Below are 23,111 nucleotides of genomic sequence, written 5' to 3'. Positions count from 1 at the left end.
AAAGGAGTGGCTTAGATCAGCAGATGACTTTAACATAACACTTACATTTGAGGCAAAACTGCTCCAAGCCAGAGCAGAACGGCTAGGACAGTCCAACGCCTCGAAGAAATCCTGGTGGTTTCAGATAGCCAAACTAAGGAGCTAATTATGCATAGATTCTACACCAATGTCTGCCTGCATGCCTGCCTGCCTGCCTTCTCTCTGGCCGCCTTCGCACAAAATGCCAGAGGTTCCATTTTGTGGTCGTCTGAATGCATGAAACCACGTTTTCATCACAAAAGCAACCCAAGGTTTTTGAGCCCAGATCATAATCTGAACCTTCAGTTTGTAGTGAGTTTTGCTGCTCGAAGTTTGAAGGCAGCATCTTATCGTCCAAATTCTGCCATTGCCATAACCTGGGTTTTGGGCTGTGGCTACTGCCAAAACCATAGAGAGGGCAGTTCAGACCAGCCCAGAAATGCGCCAGGTCTATGCTGGCCACTCTCTGGCCGCCTCTCTGAGCACTTACCCTGCCCACCGCTGTCTCTGCACCAGAGGCGTATCTAGGGAAAATAGCGCCTAGGGCAAGCACTGAAATTGCACCCCCTGTCCAAGCATCTGACACCCATCTTTCAGATAACTTTTCCATAATATCAGCTGAAAAATACAAGTCAGGCTCGTTAATCTTTTAATATTTCAAAAACTATTTAGCAGTGGACTTAGCCAGATCAAAAAATGCTGGAAAATTACAAATTTCAGTATGCTGGGGCTCATGAAATACCCAAATACTTTGCGGAGATGTACTTGGAAAACTAAACAGAAGTGCCTGTCTCATTCTCTCCTATGCATTGTAGCATCACTATTACATAAGTTTTAAAAATCAATGGAGAATTTGACTTTTCCCAGATACTCTGAAAATAATGAAAGGAAATGCAGAGTAAACTGTGTCACTGCCTGGAATATATTCTAGTATTCCAGAAAGACAGTTAAAATGAGAGAAAGAGAGCAAGAAGCTCCCAGTGGGCCTTAATATTAAGGGTTTCACACTGATTCAAAGACAAACTCACCATTAATAGCCATATTATTAAGACATCACATTTAACTCACTTATCACAAGAAGCAAATTAAGAGCAAATGAATACAATCCTAGCTCATAAGCGTCAGCTCAGTATTCACAAGCCCTGATTCTCTGTACATAGTGCCAATCTGAATATGTGTACAGCGTCTTATATTATATTAATTTTTTTAATTTTTTTTAACCTGTAGCCCCTTTGGGGGGCTTCCTAAAGTCTGTGCGGTTTCCCCCCCCAAAGGTTCCCCCTCAACCCGCTGGCCTCTAGGGCCTCACAGGTACCATTTGAGCATGTGCGGTGGCCAATTTTAAAAATAATCTCTTTTTTTAAAAAAAGGCCACTGAAAACAAAATGGCCACCATGCATGCTCAAATGGCCTCTGCAAGGCCTGGCATGACCTAGGGCCTCACAGAGGCCATTTGAGCATGCACGGTGGCCATTTTGTTTTTGGCAGCCATTTTTAATTTTTAAAAAAAATTTACAAAATGGTGCCCCCCTTCAAGTGGTGCCCGGGGCATGTGCCCTGCCTGCCCCACCCCTAGATACGCCCCTGCTCTGCACTCCTCCAGCCATTGCCCAGCAACAGGGATGCAGCATTGTCACATCTCAAACTTCACAGCATGTCAAAGGGAAAAGCCACATTGGTAGATGCCCCCTTCCCACTGTGTCCCATGTTCCCCACTTTGGCAATCTGCAGAAAAAAGGGGGTGGGGTGACAAGATGGGCACTTTGTGGAGAGGTCTCCACAAATCAAGTGTTGAAGAACTATTTGCACAAGCACATGCAGTCCTAATGGCACCATGAACCAGGCACCCTGGTGGTTTCCCAACAAAGATACCTGAGTTTGGGCTGAAAGGCAGCCTGTGGAATTCTTGAATGTCTCTGCTCGATTTTTTGTACAAATTAGTAGGGGGAAGTGGGCCCAGCTCCTTCCCCTTGGGTGTAAGCATGCAGTCTATGACATTACTCATGAGAAGAACCATCTTGGGTGGGATCGCTAATGATATGTGACAACCTCCCTTCTTCCAAGGACCACTCTCTCATGACAGTGACAGGCCATAGAGACATGCATGTGGGTTTGAGGGCTTTCACGTCCCAGTCCTGTTGCTAGATCTACACAAGCGCCGGGTAAGGGTATCACACCAACTCCTTCCCAGGTTGTGGCGACTGGCAGACAGCAGGAGTGAAAGTGCTCACTCTGGCAGTCTTGGCACATATGCATAGTGATTTTTGCCCAGTACAGCCACCTGGCTTGCCAGGGTTCACTGAAAATAGGGGCACCATTCACCCACGATTCCCCATGGCAGTTGATCTGCATACTCTGCAATGCCTGGCCCAGCCCAGGAATTTTGAATGTGTACTAGGAGCCATCCCTGATCTTGCAAGACTGAGCCCACAGGGGAATGACTGGACACATGGAGCAGCCCAGACTTCTTGGGAGTCTGCAGGGGTTGAGTGTTTGAGGGGAAGGCAAGGAGTGCATAGGAAGCTGCCATATACTGAGTCAGACCATTGGTCTATCTAGCTCAGTATTGTCTTCACGGACTGGCAGAGACTTCTCCAAGGTTGCAGGCAGGAATCTCTCTCAGCCCTATCTTGGAGAAGCCAGGGAAGGAACTTGGAACCTTCTGATGCTCTTCCCAGAGTGGCTCCATCCCCTGAGGGGAAGATCTTCCAGTGCTCACACTTCTAGTCTCCCTTTCATATGTAACCAGGACAGACCCTTCTTAGCTAAGGGGACAAGTCATGCTTGCTACCTCAAGACTAGCTCTCCTCTCATGAGTATGAGTTCTGTTTTTACACAGATACAGTAGGGGGGCCACATCAGCAGGGCCCCCTATAGTTGTGTGTAGTCCTGTGGAGACCCAGAGCATGAGGAGACACATGATCCCAGCACCCGGGTTAAGGGCACTTTCACACCTTCAGCTCAGCTAACAGCCAGGCTAAAGAGTGGGGTTAGGCTGGGAGGGAGCGCGGGGATCTGTGCCAGTCCTGGCACTCCAGTTCGGCTGCCCTCTCCTGATCTAGGCTGCTCATGAGAACAGCCTCAATGTCTGAATAATTGAACATCCATACAGATCTGTGTGTGCATCTGCTGTGCACAGATTGCATATGTGTTGACTAGGACTATAATAATGTGTGACTAGGACTATAGTTCCACTTTATTCTGCATTGACCAGAGCTCACTGTGTTCAGTGCTGGGCATTGCATTTGAAGAAGGACATTGATAAACTAGAATGGCTTCAGAGGAGGGCAAGAAAGATGTCTGGAAACTAAGTCCTATGAGAAACAGTTGCAGGAAGTGGCCGGGCAGAACTATGTGGGCATAGGGAGTCCTTCAGGAAACTTGGCCTTAAGCCATTAAAGGCTTTAAAAGTCAAAACCAGCACCTCGGAAAACAAAAATACTAACAACCAGTGTAGCCATTGTAGTAGTGAAATGATGTGAATCAGTTTGGCATGCTGCACTGGCTGTAACATCTGAAGGGGCTTAAAGGGCAGCCCTAAACAGAATGTGTTGCAGTAGTCTAACCATGAAGCGAGAAGGGCATGGATCATCATAGCCAGGCCTGCCTGTCCCAGGAATTGATGTAGCGAGGGCATTAGCTGAAGCTGGATAAAAGCACCCCTATAGCTGCTACTTGGGTGTCTAAGAGCAAAACTGGGCCCAGGAACAATCTGTGAACCAGCTGTTTCAGAGGGAGTGCTACCTCATCTAAAACAGGCTGGTGATCAATTCTTCGATCAGTGGGTCTCTTGCCCAGGCGTTCCTCTGTCTTCTCTGGATTTAACATCAGCTTGTTAACCTTTTTCTAATTCAAAACACCTCCAAACAGTGTTTCAGGGCCATCAGGGCCTCTCCAGCTGGACATGGCAATGAGACATAAAGCTGAGTGTCATCAGTACGTTGGTGACACCCCAACCCCAAGTCCTGGACAACCTCTGCCAGCAGTGCCATGTAGGGACAGGTTGGGACTGTGTGGGACATCATAAGCCTATGGGCACAGCATTGAGCAGTTTCTGGAACCACTGCAAAACAGTATGCCCTAAACCTATCCCTGCCAGGAGGTCCCAAAGGATATAACTGCTGCCCTGTCCAGCTGAATCAATAGGGACACACTCCCCCTTTTAGATTCCAAGCCCAGGTCATCCACTGGAGCAACTACAGCTGTTTCAGTACCAAAACCAGGCCACGATCCAGACTGAAAAGGATCCAGATAGTCAGCCTCCTCCAGAATCTTTGGAACTGGATCAGCACCACACACTCGAACACTTGGCTCCAAACAGGGTGATTAGAAGTAATTTACCCATTAGGTGGGATCCAGGGAGGGCCAGTTTAGCAGAGGGTGGAAAACTGACAGCTTGAGGCAGAACGGCACCACACCCTTTGGTAATGAACTAGCTTCTCCTACCCACTTGGCCACTTCTCCTCTGGCAGCATTTACTAGCCAGGAATGGCAGGGGTCAAGCTTCCAGTTGGATGAACCCAACAATCCAATGGTCCCATCCACATCCTTAGGTTAAATAGTTTGAAAAGAATCCACAACAAGAAGGGAAGCAGATGCTGATGGTACCTCATTTAATACTGTCCAAGGGATGCTGGATGCTATCTGCAATTCTGTCTGTCACAGTGGGCTACAGAGGAATCCTCCATCTGATTCTGTGGGTCAAGATGTAATAGGCTCTAGACCATCGGAATAGTTCAGCTGGACAGCTTTCTGTGGATACAACGGTGGCGGAGAAGTAGACCTTTTAATCACCATCATCTATAGAGTAGACCTGACATTGCGCTCTCATCTGCTGCATTTGGTCAGATTCATCTCAAGCTGTTCTCCACCATCACTTAAGCTGTCTCACCAGCTGTTTCATTGCCAATAAGCAAACCAGGGAGCCAACTACAGTAGAGAGAAGAGGCTCAGGAGTTATTGTATTGATAGCCTGGGACTTTTCTCCATTCTGGAGGTCAACAGGACTTTGGTAGAATTGCTAGCCATATTGGTAGGAAAATCCCCCAGAGACCCAGGAATCCATTTGGATTAATTCATCTCAAGGATGGACATTGTTAATAGGTCCCCCAGACTTGAAGAGTTCAAGAACCCTGGGAAGTCTAAGCCCTATCAGGTAGTGATCTGTTCATGACAATGGAGTAATAGTCATCCCTTCCACTATCAGATTACCACCCCATCACCCAGCGGAAGAAACAAGGTCTAGTGTGTATCTCAGCATGGCTGGGTGCCAATATCACCTGAGACAAGCCCATTGTTGTCACGGTGGACATGAACTACTGGACCACTCCATAAGCAGGTGCCTTGGCATGAACACTGAAACCTTCCAGCACCAACAACCTGAGGGATTCCAATGCCATGCAGAAACTATCCTGATCAGCCCTGGTCAGGATGCTGTTGTGCAGTAGGGTAGATGGTGCACCAACGGCACTTCTAACCTGTCTCAGGCACCCAGCCTAAGGAGCACACACTCCAACACTCCAACAACACACACACAATAGATAATTGTAACTCCACCTCCCAGTCCCTGCATTTGGGGCTGCTGGGAGATCCCAAAACCTGGTGGACAAAGCTGGAACAGAGCAACCTGCCTCATCCAACCAAGTCTTGGTAATAAATGCCAGATTGGACTGCTCCTCCAGGATCAAGTATTTGATGATGAAGAAGAAGAACCAATCTGGCATTCAACAGCAGCTCCTTCAGGATGCATGGATTTCCAATATGGTAGCCATAATCTGTCTGTCTGGAATAGGGCTGGACGGGGGGATTGCCTTAAGTTGGCAGGCTCTTGGTTCCCTGTGACTGCATGCTCAGATTCTGCCACAATATCTCCCTCTGCTCAAAACCCTAGCAATTGCCTTCCTGGCAACACCCGCCCCACTTCCGAAATGTAAAATCATGTTGCAAAAATAGTCGCAGATATACTGCACAATGTTGTGTGTGTGTTACACATGTGTGTGGCTGTACCATCACGCAGTGTTTGTGCAATTTTTGCATTTGTGTCAGAGCGCTATGGCACAACTATGCACTAGCTATGTTTCAGTGCACCCAGAGCGTTTTGCGGGATGTCAGCCAATGAAATGTACGTTCTTCTCATTCAGTGATTCTCAGGCTGTGTTCACACAATCACGGCAATCCTGATTAAAGAGTTAATCAGGATAGCTGAGCACTGCAGAGCTGAGTGTAAGAAACAAGCCACTGTGGTTAACCCACATTTAACCAGGATAGACAACCAGGATCCTGGTTAAATGTGGTGGCAAAGAAAAGGAAAGACAGGCACATGTCCTGTTCTTAAACCTGCCCGAGGGCTTCTTCCACACTTCCTATGCCCCTGATTGAGGGTGTATGTCTCCCCCCCAAACCATTTCTCCCCCCACATCACCCTGTTAATATACTACAAAAAAGAACCATGGTGTCTTCCCGTTCAGTGTTCACCCCAGTTGCAAGGGGCTGTTGAATTGCAAATTCCTTTTATAAGGCATTAACCCGGGAAACTTGTTGTGGACACCTGAGTTCATGACAGCCAAATGTCCCCTGAAACATCTTGTTAGGCCTTGAGCCAATCACAGCCAGAAGTTTCATCACCATAGCTATGAAACAGAAACACCCATGTTAGGATTACAAAGCGAAACACCACATTGTTTCCTATGGCACCTAAAATGACGGAAGCGACAGAGAATGTGCTGGCATTGCCGTATGGATGAGCGTCAGATTTGAAACCTGTCCTGTTTGAATTGGTGGTTGCTCCCCCGCCCCGTAATCCCTTTTTACCTACCCCCTCTTCTCCCCCCCATCTGCATTTTTCCATGCCTGTGATTGTGCAGAGGCAGAAAGGGGTTAATCTATCTGAAAAAGATGGACTCCAGTCTCCGCCAAGCTTCTCTCATTCTTCCCCACTGATGGCAATTATCCGACGCTTGGCAGCCATCCCAGAAACCTGCAGCTCTGCAATCCCGCTGCTTGGGGCCTGCTCCACAAAGCCAGCAGTCCTGAGGGGATCACTTGGTGTGATGCCCAGGAAATGACAAACAGAAAAGGTCACACATATTCCAAAAAGATATACTGCTCGGCAAATGTAATTGACATTGTGTGGATTCTCTCTCTCTCCCCCCCACCATCCCTCCTTCCGTGCCGCTAACATCTCTGTGGCGCGTAGAGACTTTCTAACATTTAGCAGATGCCGCAAACAACAGCAAAACATCAGGGTTTAAAAATAAATTAATTTTAAAAAATACCACATAGCTCACCCTCATCCCTACAGGAAATAATTTCACACTTGGATAATATACTTAGAATGTTCGCGAAAGCTAATTTGTTGTTGCCGCAGCCTTGGCTTATAAATTGGTCAAGCTTTCTGTCTTCCTTTTTCACTCCCACCTTTTAAATCATCACGATCTTCACAAAGGAAAATGCTCTTTTCCCTTCCCTTGCATCAGGCTCATGCACCATCTATGCGTGTCTCTTATGATTCTGTGTCAAGGGCTCATTTCCCACTAAACCGTGTGCTCTCAGGAAATTATACTGCAGCAATCCAATGTTATTTGGACACAGAGAGAGCCATCTGAGTCTCGGGGAGTTTTTCTGTAGCAAAATATGGACATCCTAGAAGGCATTTAGCATCCAAAACAAGACACAAGAGGTGGTGGGAAAGCAAAAAAGCAACCAAAATGGAGGAGAGAAGCTCTTTGGTGTCTGGTAATGCCTGATTCTCCTTTGTTCAGATGCCATTTTGTGAATAGCATTTAAAAACATGGTTGGATGGTTGTTCCTCCCTCTTTGCCAAATACATATGAATTGGCAGACTGGGAGGCAGAGCAAAAAGCACAAAAGCAAATGGAGAAAAAGGGAGAGAGTATACACAGTGAGCTCAACGACTAAATGGATCTCGGCAAGATTTGTCAGCCTTTTGGAAGAGCCGACAGGGAAATTTATTGCTAGGGTGATGGAAAGAATATCAAAGGTTAATACTCAGTGGCTGGTGGTGCATCAATTTTTTTTAGGGAGGGCAAAAAATCATCTTTAAAAAACGATTTGTGCACAATACAAATGCAAATGATGCATGTGGCAATTTTTGTTTTCAGAGTTGGACCATGCTATGCAAGGTAAAAGTGGGCAGATTCAAAACCATGAAGAGGAAATAAAATGTTCAAGATGTTCTCTGCTGTTGCCCTTTATGCCTGGAGCTCCTTCTCGGAACTCTGACATGGTTCCATCTGTGGCTCTTTCCCTGCAAATCCCACTTTTTTCTTTGGGCATGTTCAGATGAGCACTCTGTTTAAACCGGATTTTGGAGTGTTGGTAGAGGGGTGGTTCAGATGAACACTCCCCTCACACGATTAAGGGATGCTCTGAGAGCATGTCAGGACATCCTCCTGTGACATCAGAGTGGGCGTGCTCAGTCTGCCAGTGACCTTATCATGTGTGCTGGGTGGTTCTCATCCAAACCGGCCCAGTGAAGCCATGTACACCACTCTGGACTCCTTGGAGTAAGAGCAGGATATAAATGTGGTAAAACAAGCAAGAAAGAAATCTAGCAAACAAGTAAAATTAACCCTTTAGGCCCTGACCAAAATGAAGCCTTTGCCCAGGATTGGTTGGTGTTCCAACTGCACTTGTTCCTGGAGAGGTCTGATTTGGCCATGATGATACATTCCTTGATGACATGATGTCTGGACTACTGCAGTGTGCTCAATGTGGGGCTGTCTTTGAAATGTATTTGGAAACTACAGTTGTTTCAAGAGGCTGAAAGCAAGCTGTTGACTAATGCCAAGGTGGGTTTGGGGGGCGGAGTTGGTTTTGTTTTGGTCTTTCTATTATGTGTTAGTTTAACTATAGTTGTGTTGCTTTATTGCTCTGTATATTTGTACATTTCCTTGGGTGTCATTTTAATACATAGGAACAAGTTGCCTTCTACTGAGTCAGACCCTTGGTCCATCTAGCTCAGCATTGTCTACACTGACTGGCAGCGGCTTCTACAAGGTTTCAGGCAGGAGTCTTTCCCAGCCCTACCTGGAGATGCTGCAGGTGAAGGTGATGATGATGATAACATCTCATCCAAGGTTAGTCATTCCAAAATCAGTGCCAAGCCCTACTTTTTCTCTGAAGTAAAAGGGGCTGTGGATGGGCAGGTGGAAAGCCCCTCGGGGTCTTATGTCTTCAGACATGGTGAGTAATTGCCATATTGGAAAATGTACTGTAATGTGTCAAATCTGCCCATTGGATGTATTTTCCTACAAGTCTTAACAATGTGGAATGAAGTTGTTGGTGGCATTTTTTTTGTTTTGTTTTTTAAAAAGATAATGCCATGCTGCAAGACTGTGGTGCTGAGCTGGCGTAGTGAGAATATGAGGCTGTTCCCACAAGCAGCCAGAACTGGGCAAGGGCAGCTGAGCTTGGACTTGGCAACCCATGAGAACTGCCTGGAGCTGAGTGGCTCCAGGCGGCACCTCGGCGTCAAGCCCGCCTAGGGAGCCTGCTGGTTAGCCAAGGTTAAGGGTGCGAGCATGCCCTTAACCCAGGCTACTTGCTGGTGTGTCAGTACTAGCTGCTCCCAGCCGGCGCTGATCCAGGAATTGGCTCCTGGCCGTTGCCAGAGGGTTCCCAGCCCTCAATGCACTGCACACTCATGTGGTGCATTGTGAGATTTCTGGGACAATGCATCCTGGCCCCTGAACCTCTGTGCTGCCTGGGGTGTGTATGCCAAGCAGCTCTTCTGGATTGCCTGCAGGGAAGGCAAGCTGCTGCAGTTTTCTGTGCCACCCGCCCTCAAGCCCGCTCACGGGATCGTGAGAAAAGGGCTCTCTAAATCACTATTAATCAAAGAAATTATAAAATCATAGAACTGTTTCAGATTAGCAATTGCCTGCACAGCCAGACACAACCCAATTGATAAGTTTGTCCAGCATGGTTGGCTTTGTCATCCAAACAAAACATTGCTGTTTGTTGTTAGACCATATCATATCTGGGCTTGATCTTGCCCACTGCTTCCAATTCCTCTTGGGGGGGAAAAGAATCAAAATATATGTCCGGTTAAGAGAGGTGATCACCCTCATGCTAGACTGTTGCGTTTTGTGCAGAGACTGTGAGGATCAAATGGATAATTTAATTAACACCAAACCTGGTCAAGGAGGAAACAATGCCTTCAAAAAACCTGGTACTTTTGTCACAGTTGTGAGAACTGGAGGAAAACTGCAAAGGAACATAAGGGATAATCCTGCCCAAGTTAAAACATTTTGAAGTTTTGTTGATTTGGGTATGGGTCATGGAGCTGAGTTGAATTTTCATGAGTTTCGATTTTCAGGTTGACAGTTGCATGTTTGACAAGGGAGAATTTTTCATCAGACAGTTAAGGTGGATGAAGGCAGGGATAGGGTCAAAGTGAGGGCTGTTACCTCTTGCATAGCCTGATGGGAGGGCTTACAGAGAAGATTGATGTACATACCACGTTTTGCTTTCCTTTGGATGAGAGAGGACTGGCATCCTAGCGGTCTTTGTAATTTTTGCTTCATATGCTGATATGCAAACAGAGCACAAGTGGAGGCAAATGGAAGGCAGATCTGCTACCACACATGAGATCCAGATCTGCTACCCCACATGAGATCCAGAGAGCGGGAAACCCAGCACCCCAAGGTGCTTTCAGTCTCCCATGCTCCGCCTCCATCTCTGTCCCAAAACAGCTTCTTTTATTCTGCCACATACAGCAGCCCTCTCCCCTTAGCTGGGGTTTCTCAACTTCCAAGCAATGATAACTTCCCCATTCAAAATGCTCATAGAGCATAACTAGCTCCTAACAACCAGTTCCCATTAAAGGACATCAACTGAATATCCAAGGCCTGATAAACCAAACTAGCAATCTGACAGAGGAATGACAGGCGAGTAGCTGGGCCAGTATATAGAGGGGGAGTATATAGAGTATCGATGCGCCTCCCCTCTATATACTCCCCCCTCTATATATGGAGTATCTCTCCATATAGAGTATAGAGAAAGCAGTTGGCCTTGGAAAGTAGGCATGGAGGAAGAAAGGGCCAAGAGGAGCCAAGGTTAGTTTTGGGGTCTGGGAAAGGAGTAGGGATGTACAAATTGATTCAAGTACAAAAGATGCACCAAAGATGATGAATGAACATCTTTGTTCATTCATCAACTTTGGAGCAAAATGATGAATGACTAGAAAGTCCAATCGACTATCAACAAAATAGTGGATTTTTAAAAAACAAAACCCAGTACCCCATGGGCTTGTGGTTTTGGGGGCTGGTTGGCACCCCTTGTGCACTACATCACAACCCACTCTGGTCTACCCTGGTGCCCCCCCATGGAGTTATGGGGCTGCTGAATTCCCCATTATTCCCTATGGGAAAACGCTTAAAGACGCACAAACCTAAAAACAAAACAAAACACAAAAAAACAACCTTTAAAAATCACCCCTTCGCCCGATTTCTTTGAAATTTGGGTTGTAGCTCCCACCCATTGGGAACTACCATCCATCCCACTCTTTTGCCCCTGGAACTCCCTTTTTGCCCTGAATCAATTCAGATTCAGATTCAGATCCAAATAGAATCTGGGGTGATTCGGTGGCGGGGTGGGGGGAGATTTGGACCCAAAATAAATTGGGGGTGATTTGATTTGGGTACAAACCAAATAAAAATAAATCATTCGTGCACATCTCTAGAAAGGAGTAGGGCGGAAACAAGGAAGTAAGGAAAGGGCAGCTGAAGCCTGAGGAAAGGGGTACAAAGAGGTGACAGGCAGAGGCAATAGGACCAAAGGAAGGAAATATGAACATATGAAGAGGGGGAGGTCAGAGAGCCAGGCCCCCTCTGTTGGCCTGGCTCAGATCAATGGTCATCTGGCTCATTCCTCCCGAGAGCTGTCTTCTTGCAGCCCTTCCAGTCCAGCAAGCCAATCTCCAGAAGAGAAATGGATGGAAATTTTAATATATGTAACAATTTTCAAAAATTGATGTTGTAATCTATTTCAGGAACTCTGGTTGAAAAGCAGGATAAAAATCTAAAACAAACAAACAAATAAATAAATGCACACGTTATCCTATACTGAATCAAATTTCTGCTTCACCTACCCCAGTATTGGCAGTTCTATCTGCCAGGTTTCAGGCAGAGAAGGGTAATTTTAAAAAAACATTAAAAATAAATTTTGTGGACTGATCTCCTTAAACACCCACACATTTAATTCCACAATCATGTAGGAACTCCATGAGAAATTTCAGGGCTTTCTCCCCAGCCATTTTGGAGATATTAATATTTTTGAGTATCCTATTGATCCCTAAGGAGAAATTATGATTCAAGTTGGGAATACAGGTGCAGTTCCCCCCTAGTGGTGGCCTGTGTTCATTGCACATGTTTGTTCACTTGTAAATCTGCCCCAGTTTTCGCCTTTCAAGAGGTTTTGTGAGAGATGGGAAAGCTGTGTATATAATGGAGCTGCCATTTTGCATGGCTCAGTCAGAACCTGGGTGTGGCAATGAGTGCACCCATCTCCTCACTTTGTAGCCTTTTCCGAGACTGTCCAAGTCACCCTTTATGTGACCCTTTATTTTATTTTTGGTATACCATCTTTAATTTCTTTTTGCACAATAAAGGTCTTTTGTTGAGAGTTATTATGCACATTGCATCACTAACATATCAACTTACACCCCTTATGTTGGCAACGGGAGGAGAGGTCTATCAATGGCTACTAGTCGGAGGGCCGTGGGACACCTCCAGCCTCAAGGGCAGGGTGCCTCTGAGTACCAGTTGCAGGGGAGTAATGGCAGGAGAGAGGGCACGCCCTCAACTCCTGTCTGTGGCTTCCAGCGGCATCTGGTGGGCCACTGTGAGAAACAGGATGCTGGACTAGATGGGCCTTGGGCCTGATCCAGCAGGGCTGTTCTTATGTTCTTATGTTCTTAACGGGGGAATTTTACCTTCTATCCTGATTGGCTCTTGGGTGGTCAGATTATTATTTTATTTTATTTTATTTTATTTCATTTCATTTCATTTCATTTTATTACGTTTATATCCCACTCTTTCCCCGGGGAGCCCAGAGTGGTGTACATGGTTATGTTTATCCTCACAACAGCCCTGTGAGGTAGGTTAGGCTGAAAATTAAGTGGCTGGCCCAGAGTCACCCAGTGAGTTTCATGGCTGAATGGGGATTTGAACTTGGGTCTTCCCAGTCCAGCACTCTAACCACTACACCACACTGGCTACCACACATTTTTTCCCCTCATAGAGATGGAGGTTCTTCTTATGCTTTAATTCTAATTGGTTTGATTTGCTTATTGTCACAACTGGGCAAGCAGAGTTAGCCGGATGGGAGAAATGTATAGGGCTGGTAAGGGATTGGAAGGGGGTTCAGCCACTCTCCTTAAGGGGAGGCTGCTTTCAGACTGGCCTTTGCCAGGGACTTTGGGGGATTCCTGGTTATTTGTTTATTTATTTATTTAACCTATTTCTATACTGCCCAAAATTTGCATTTCTGGGCAATTTACAATTAAAATCATTTAAACATTAAAATCATTAACATTAAAATGAGTTAAAACCCAACATTAAAAGTATTAAAACTATGAATCCAATTAAAAGCCTGGGTGAATAATTATTTCTTCAGTGCCTTTTAAAAAGTGGCCAGAGATGGAGAGGCTCTTATTTCAACAGGGAGTGCATTCCAAAGCCCAGCAGCAGCAACGGAGAAGGTCATTCCCAAGTAGCCGCCAGACAAGCTGGTGGCAGCCACAGACTAAGCTCTTCAGATGATCTTAATGGGCGATGGGTCTCATGGTGAAGAAGACATTCTCTTAAATACCCAGGGCCTAAGCTGTTTACTAGGGCTTTGTAGGTAATAACCAGCACCTTGTAGTTTGCCCGGAAATGTATCGGCAGCCAGTGTAGCTCTTTCAACACAGGAGTAACATGGTCTCTCCGAGATGACCCAGAGACCAATCTGGCAGCTGCATTCTGGACCATCTGCAGTTTCTGGATGATGTACAAAGGCAGCCCCACATAGAGTGCACTGCAGTAATCAAGTCTGGAGGTGACCAGCATATGTGCCACTGTTCTGAGTTCATTTATATCAAGAAACGGACGCAGCTAGTGTATCAGCTGAAGCTGATAAAAAGCAACTCTGGCCATCACCTCAACCTGGCACACCAGGGAGAAGTTCGGATCGAGAAACACCAATATATGGAGGGGCTGAGGCCAACCCCAGCGGAGGATCTGGGCTTTGCCTTGATCACTCCATTTTCCCCTGCCTCATCGGTTGATCAGCTTCCGGCCAGCTGTTCAAGAATTGCAGGGTTGGGCAGGCAAGGATGTTGGGCCTGTCTGCTCACTCCCAGTTTGGCTCTGCTTGGCTGAGTTAGTTCTGTCATCTAGCTAACCATGCAAAGCCTGTTATGTTCTGTATCTAGGTGTTAGTTTGCTTAATCAAGTTGTGGCCAGGTGTTCTAAAGTAAAGTAAAGTTGTGCTGTTGAGTCGGTATCAACTCCTGGAGACCACAGAGCCCTGTGGTTGTCTTTGGTAGAATACAGGAGGGGGTTTACCATTGCCTCCTCCCACGCAGTAAGAGTTGTTCTGTGGGCTCACTTCTTTTTGTAGATTGTTACCCTCCATGCATTGCAGCATGGCCATTGTGTCTTCGAAGACTCCATTCAGTTTTCCCCCCCGCTGCCTGAAGCTCCACTTCAGAAGGACAGCTCAACTACGCTTTCCTGAAGCTGCCCCAGAAGAGAGAACAAGGTTTCTGCTTGATTTTCATGTCCGACAGCAGCTGAGGAACCTGAGGAACTCTGTGTCCCAGCACAAGGGACCCCACAAGCTGCCAACAATGAGCTCGAAAGCCTTTTGGTGTTCAGAACAGAGCAGTGACAACTCATGTCTGCATGTCTCTTTGTTTAGCAGTGGGTTGCCAGGTCTGCCGAGGCTCAGACCCTGGAACACAGGGGGTGGAATCTGGGAGCTAAAGGGTGGTGTCATGCAGATAAGGGGAGGATCCTGATGGACATGGGGGAGGGGAAGATAGCACAAATAGCAAAACATCATAGTAAAGTAAAGCGTGCCATCAAGTCAATGTTGACTCCTGGCGACCACTGAGCCCTGTGGTTGTCTTTGGTAGAATACAGGAGGGGTTTACCATGGCCATCTCCCGTGCAGTATAAGATGAGGCCTTTCAGCACCTTCCTATATCGCTGTTGACTGATATAGGTGTTTTCTGTCATCACAGTGGTAAGGTTATAGCCATTATTATACTCGTAATCCCGTAATTTTGGTGGTCATTTTAGTAGAGAGATCATGCATCCTACTTCCCTTTTACTTCTGTTACCCAAACATTGCTTGCCTTAAAAAAAAATTGGGTTTACATAAATTAAAGGAAGCCTAGCTTAGCAACTCCCTTAAAAAAAAAAAATCCAACAAACAGAAATAAAAACTGGTTTTGAGCTCTCTCTCTCTCTCTCTCTCTCTCTCTCTGTGTGCTTTTTTAAAAATACACAAAATAAAGAAATCTTTTATGGATTCAGCACACTGAATGAAACTATTCCAGACTCTTGGGTTTTATTTCCATTCAAAGTAATGATGTTGTTTCTGGCTGTGTTGAGAACTGTCATGTTATTTTTGCAGAGGGACTGGGCCAAAATGGACACTGAAAAGAAAAACAACTTTCGTACTGAAAACAAGGTAGAATATCTAATACTTATGTTCAATTAAGCAAAAAACCTTTGGGTTACAGGGATAGTTATGGGTGTGGCAGCTCCAACTGAGCTCCAGAAAGTGAAGAAATTCAGTGCACCATGATGTTCATGCCATGGAGGCAGGAGAGCCAATGCTCAGTCTGAGATATTGTAGTGGTCTACTAAATAATCACCATGGAGGCACAATTTTGCTAGGTTCTACATGCTCCAATCTACTACCTGCATAAGCTGGTGGTAACAGTAAAAGCTGGGGACTGGTGTTACAGCAATATTTAAGAAGAATTTGGTAACACATGCCTTTTCTGAAATCTGGTGTCAAAGAGATGATCAAATTGAAAGCCCTAGAGGGCCAAAATGAGCCCCCTGGCCCAATTAACTCATTGCTACCCCATGTAAACAGAGAATTTATTTCATAACATACTTAAAATACTTCTGTGCTGTTCTTGACAGAGAAGCACTGCTTTGAGCTTGAGGGAGAGAAAGGAAAAAATACACACCAAGCAACAATGCACCAGCTGGAAAATTAGCTCCAGAATACCTGCACGGTCCTTCTTGGTCTCTGGCCACGCCCCTCTGTGTGTGACATCCCATGCAGAGGAGCGAGGCCAGCGACCTGGAAGGGCTGTGCAAGCTCATTTCCCAGGTGTGCTCATTGCTGGGTGCATGTTGTAAAACACATGCAGCCTGCAATGACCTTGGCTGGGAAAAGAGGGACAGCCAGAGCTCAGGGGGAGGAGTGAGGGGAGAGTAAGGCAGCCTCAGTAGCTGGGCAGCTTGGGTTCTTTGAACCCATATACCCTATTGTAACTCTGCCCCTGCCTTTGGGCCCCCACGCCCCACCACAGCTCATCCTAACTGGTAGTGATAGTGCCTGAATATCACTTGCCTATCTTCACTGATCTTCTCATCAAGGACACCCCTGAAACCTCCAGGGGTTTCTATCCCAGCTAGAACATGGCGTGAAAAATCTCTGCTCTGGACTCTGGAGTACTGTGGCCCTGAAATTATACAAGTTGTCCATAAGTTGTATATTATGAAAAACTGGTGCATAAGTGGTTTGTAAGGAAAAACGGGGAACATTAGCAGACATTTTGTCTGACTGTAGCTAAAATCACAGATGGTACAAGGGAAGGAAGCCAACTTGGAGTCATAGAAGCTATCTTAGATCTGTTCCTCTCTCCCCTCCACCTCCGTGCTGGCATTCACAGATTGAGTAAGAGATCATGTAAAGGCAGCTTGAATTGCAAGTGTGGGTAGGATACATGGAAGAAATTTCCATCTTCCAGTAAAGACTTTCTAAATAGCTTAGAGGACAAATCTATACAAAAATTAATTCTGGTCTAGGTTAAAAAAAAATCTTCCTGGAAGCGTTTTTAAATTTTATTTTAAATAATGACAAATATGCAAAGAAGTGATTGACAAAACCATAGCTCTGTAGTTGAATGTGTGTAGGAGGAAAGGAAAGTGTGATAGGGAAGGTGGGTGGACTTTTAGTGAAAGTAAGCATAACGATATTATCTGTTACATCCTCATTCACTTTGGTTGATGGGCAAAATACTCTCTGAACAGGATTGATGGCTATTTGTCAAAATAACATCTAATGTTGTTAGCATAGTACCCACTCAGTCGTCTGCTTGATGGTGAATCGCCTGCTTTGCAGACAGAGAAGGTCCCAAATTAAATTTCTGATATCTCCATTAAAATAAGTCTCAGGTAGTCAGACTGGGGAAGGCTTTGGAAAGCTGTTGCCAATCAGAATAGATAGTACAGGTATGGACCCACAACAAAATCCCTGGTGTACATATGTTTCCTGAGCATGGTGAAAGTTTTAGGCACTGGTGACTGTCTTGAAGGAGTATTCTTCAAACTGAGATTTCCCCCTGCTCCTTTTGTTCAAGTCTTCCTTCCCCATGCCATACCACTGAGTTCAATTAGCTCCACCCACCTGGTTGTGCGTTAACTGATCTTTGAGTTGGCGAACATTCTGCTCCATTGGGTTACACTGGGCTACCTTTGGGATGTTCTCTCTCTCTCTCTCTCTCTCTCTCTCTCTCTCTCTCTCTCTCTCTCTTAAGTGTTTCTTCTTCAGATTTTTGTGAGACTAACATATTTGTTGGTTATCTGCTGGTACTTCCCTCTCACCCACAGGTGCTCTGGTTCATAAGGACCATAACTTTCAGCTTTTTCAGAAATAGCTATGAGATTAAGCTTGATGAATGAATGACTTGACTCAGTATAAAGCAGCTTCATGTATTCAGACCAGAACTCAGCTAAACTTTGGCCTTCTTTGTGCATTAGGTTTCTGGTACCCAGTTAACTTAGGGCACTGTCAAAAAATCTTAGGCCTGGTATACATCTGTGGCAGAATGGGCTGGGGAAAGGCAGAAGAGCAGGGATGTGCACAAAATGGATTTTGCATTCTGTTTTGAACTCGAAATGAAATGCAAATGACTTAAACCTTTCATCAAAAACAGCAGTCAAGCTGTTGAACAATTTGAAATGTTTTGAGTGTTCCAGCCAAAGGGAACAATGGGGAAACTTGAAGCACCCTATTGTTCCCCATGGGTAGCTACTAGGGAGACCAAAGTGGGCTGTGTGGTAGGGCATGAGGTGTGGTAGACCTGCAACCCAACCCCCAAAAGAAATGTAAATTTTCACAAAAGATCCTATGGGGATTTGGGGGGGGGGAGGTTAAAAATGTGTTAAAAATCACCCACTTGCCCATTTCTTTTGCGGGTTGGGTGGTAGGTAGCACCCCTTGTGCCCTACGACATGGTTGTGTCCCTACCACACTTTGGTGACCTAGGAGCTACCCAGGAAGAACAATGGGGTGTTTTGAGTTTCTCCAGTGTTTGTTTGTTTGTTTGTTTATTTATTTATTAAAACATTTTTATACTGCCCAAAACTTACGTCTCTGGGCGGTTTACAAACAGTGTTCCCTATGGCTGGAATAAGCTGCACTCACAGAGTGTATACACACAAGTTTCACATTGCAATTTGCAATGCATTTTGCAACTCTGCCTTGAAAAACACTGCAGAAGCACGCAGCAGAAGGGAATCTGTCCCTCCCAACATTTCAAACACTGTCCAAACATGGCCAAAAAAGAATCCACTGCCCGTCACAGTGCCAGCGCTGCAGTAACATCATTGGCACAAGTTGCCAATGGGGGCACAGTTGCTCATGACATCACTTGATTTGCATAACAACAAGCCAACCAAGAAGCAATGAGGTTGCAAACCAGTCGGAAGCCAGTGCCAGATAACCAATTAGCAAGGGAAAAACAGGCCTCCAAAATGATGCTCGAAACATCGAAACTTTTGATTGAAATGAGGCTGTTCTGCTCCAATCTTGAAACAAGCCCTTTATTTAGAGGGTGTTCTGATGTGCCCCCCTGCTGTCAAATATTTGGCCCACAATCTTGCTGCAGTTTTATTGAGAGAACATTGCTGTGAGTACAGTGAGGGAGGGGTTAAGCCATCACCGGCCCGGGGAAGCTGGCCGGCAAAGCCAGAGAGAGCCGAGCACAATCAACATGCCCCACCCCTGGAATCCCAGCCAATGGTGACCGTGTGAGTGCCATGCTAATGCCATGTCTTCAGTCCGGTGATGCAAGAAGCATGTGAGTGCCTGGATCTGCCATGGTGGCTGGGGAGCAGGGAAGGGCTCTCCTCTCCTGGAACCAGAGGTCGGTGGACTGCAGTTGGACGAACTTCTGTGGTGCGATTTACAGTTTAAAACTGAAAACAAGGGGTCGGCACGTCTGGTTTCCTGTTATGTCTGAATTCAACCTTTGTTTTAAAGTGCAGGCCTCAGTCTCATAGTAGGTGTCCCATCCAGTTGGGCCCTCAGATTAATATTTATTCAAAATGTAATGAGGTTATATTAAATGTTATGTGGATCTTATCCTGCAGTGCAGCTGTGTGTGTAAAGAGCGATGAGTTGTGCAGTTTGCTAGTGCTACTTATTTGGGGAGGGGGTCACACAATGCTGACTGCTTTTCTGTTTGATGTTTTTGTTGCTGTTGTTTGTAAAACCTTTTAAATTTGGAGAAAGGCATTACTGTATGTACCCAGCAAAGTACGGTCCCAATTTTTCTTTAAAAAAACAAAACAAAAAACACAACTCATTTGAAATAACGTCCCAATATCCTGAGGAGAGGAAGAAAATATGTACAAAAACACATCAACAGCAGCTTGGAGATTTGATGGACAGTGGGGGACCGATTGCAACCAACTGCTGCTGGTGCGGATGCGCTTGGAGACGGAAGCATTTCCAGTTGAAGAGCAGCTCCACATTTGTGCACCAGTGTTTCATGCGGCAAATATGTAAAGAGTATAATCTTTTGCTCTTGGACCCCCACCCCACCACCTTCCACCTGCCTGGGATCGCGGCTATGGTGATTGCTGTTGGTGCAGCAGGTAACACCTCTCCCATTCCAGGCCGCCATTGCTGGGTGTGGGTGGGGAAATGACACGGGTTATCCTGCAAGGGGCATCGCTGTGTTAGGTATATAAACACTAAGTAATTTGGGTGGAGAGCCATGCTCGATTGGAGGGGGTGCTGCTGGGGTGATGTGCCACAGCACAGCCCTGTGTGGTGCATACCCGTGTTTCTCCGTGGACGGCTGCCAGCTTGGCTGGAGTGATGAGACAAGTGCAGCTGTGAGTGAGAGTGCCTCCCCACTTCCCAGCATCCCCATCCCTTTCCCCTCTGAATCGGGGGAACACGTCCCTGTTGCCAGGCAGAATGGGGAAGAGAGGGGAGGGTAGCAGGGGTGTGGCGCTGTGGCCAAGAGCTGGCCAGTGAGAGCTGTGGCATGCATAGAGCAGCCAAGTCCCTGGGCAGGCCGGGGCAACTGCGGTGTGCATAGAGCATCCAAATCCACCGCTATGATTGCGGTCCCAAGATCAGCACAAAGCCGCAGTTATGCAGTGTCTGGGTTTGGACATGACCCTTCGGCAGCCAAACTGGAGGTCTTGGCATAAGGGGTCCCAACCCAGATCAGGACTGCAGTAGTGGGGAAGGGTGGGGCTTCATTGCACCCAGGAGAAAAGCCCCCTTTGGTGCCAATGGGAGCTTCCCTTCCTGGGGTAATAGCAGCTTCTGGGAGCCTGATGCTGAGCAGGAGCATGGTAGGGCAAAGAGTAAAAGCCCTCTCCCCTCACTGTCGTCCCGATCTGGATTAGGGCCCCACATGGCTGATGCTTACATTTTAAATGCACCCAGCAGGCATGTGGGCTGACAACCCACGCTCATCAGGCCTGTAACATCGCATGTGTGCAAGTTACACAGATTGCACAAACACAAAAACTATGAACATGAATGACGGAAGAGTAAGCCCATAATTTCTAACAGGCTTACTCTTGTGTGTTGTCATTCACACAATTTGCATAAAAAGTCATCAAGAACAGTAATATGGTATTTCACAGAGCTGGTATCTAAAGCTAGTGGTGCCCATACCGATTGGGGTCTAATACAACAAAAATATGACATAAGAGTCAACCTCTCCCTCATTGGAGTCATCCAAAGTGGGGAAAAGATGGGAGTTGTACCACTGCCTACCTTCTGTTTCAGCTTGCTGATAATTAATACGTTAAAACAATCTCTGAAGACAACTGTGACTGCTTGAAAACACAGTCCGGGGTGATTTGACAAAATATGGATGCTTCCCCCACATTGCTGTTGTCCGTCACTTATTACTTGCCTAATAAATACTTTAATTACATTTAATAAATAATGTATCCTGGCTCGACGAAATGGTAATTCTTTTAAATTAATTATTAACCGCACGCAAAAAGGTTTATTGCAAGTACCACGAAAGGAAATTTCTGCCTTTAATCTAATGTGATCATTCATTATGCACAGTAAAGCCTCCATTTGCATATTATTAGCGAGGTAACCTTTAGCCTTCCCAGCAACAATTACGAGGGGTCTTAATGCTGAAAAGCATTAGTGCTCTTGGTTCGGCTCCCAATTCTAACACGAACAGCATTGTTTATGGCCTTCTGCCAGCTGCTTTATAACAAAAACATCTCCCTAATATACTACAATGACAACATGTCCAGTAAATGTATTATGTCAAGTTTTTAAAGGTGGAGCTGCAGATGGTAAATTGATGGGAAGCAGTAAATGTGAGGCTGTTTAATCCCCTTGAGGGCTGAGCAGTAAAATAATCCCAATAAGGTTTAAAGCAAAAACCGCTTAATGGTCTTTGAAGTACCGGATTGCCCTGCAGAAGTTTGATTATGCTTTGCCAATTACAGAGATTCACCACTGGCAGTTTTCCATATTCCTCTGTCAGTTACACACATCTCAAAGGGCAGAAACACAGTTAGAGAAGTCACATGGTACACCAAGGGCAATGTCAGGTTTCAGGGGGTCCTCAGCAAATTATCCTCCATGGACCACCTCCTACCAGGATGGACCTCTTGAGACTTTCTCCATCACCACTTCACAAAGACTCTGGAATAATCTTATAGAGCAGGAGTGGGGACTTCTGAATGCCCTTGCTTCTCAACATCTGTCCATAAGAACAGCTTTGCCAGATTCAAGCCCAAGGCCTAACTACCTAGTTCAGCATCCTATTTCACACAATGGCCCAACAGATGCCTCTGAGAAGCCCACAGGCAAGAAGTGAGGGCATGCCCTCTCTCCTGCTGTTGCTCCCCTGCAACTGGAATTGAGGGTCATCGTGCCTCTGAGGCTGGAGGTGGCCTACAGCCACCAACTACTAGCTATTGATAGACCTGTTCTCCATGAATTTGTCTAAGACCCTTTTAAAGCAATCCAAGCTGGTGGCCATCAATACATCCCATGGCAAAGAATTCCATAGATTTAATGATGCACTGTGTGGAAAAGTACTTCCTATTGTTGATCCTAAATTTCCCAAAATTCAGCTTCATGGGATGACCCCTGGTTCTAGTGTTGTGAGAGAGGGAGAAAAATTTCTCTCTGTCCACTCTCTCCACTCCATGCATAATTTTATACACCTCTATCATGTCTCCTCTTAGTTGCCTCTTTTCCAAATTAGAATGCCCCAGATGCTGTAGGCCTTATACGGAAGGTGCCCCAGGCCCCTGATCATCTTGGTTGCCCTCTTCTGCACCTTTCCCAGTTCTACAACATCCTTCTTAATATACGGTGACCAAAACTGTAGCACTCTAGATGTGGCCACACCATAGATTTGTATAAGAGCATTATAATATTAGCATTTTTATTTTCAATCCCGTATATATGTATGTATGTATTTCATTTCATTTCATTTCTATACCGCCCTTCCAAAAATGGCTCAGGGCAGTTTACATTAAAACAACACTAAAATCAATTAGCTGTTAAAATTGAAAACTGTAAAAACAACATAAAACCATTATTAAAAC

This window comes from Hemicordylus capensis, chromosome 2 (assembly GCF_027244095.1).
Source record: "Hemicordylus capensis ecotype Gifberg chromosome 2, rHemCap1.1.pri, whole genome shotgun sequence".
In the NCBI taxonomy this organism is placed as follows: domain Eukaryota; kingdom Metazoa; phylum Chordata; class Lepidosauria; order Squamata; family Cordylidae; genus Hemicordylus; species Hemicordylus capensis.
Note: the sequence above shows the minus strand (reverse complement) of the source record.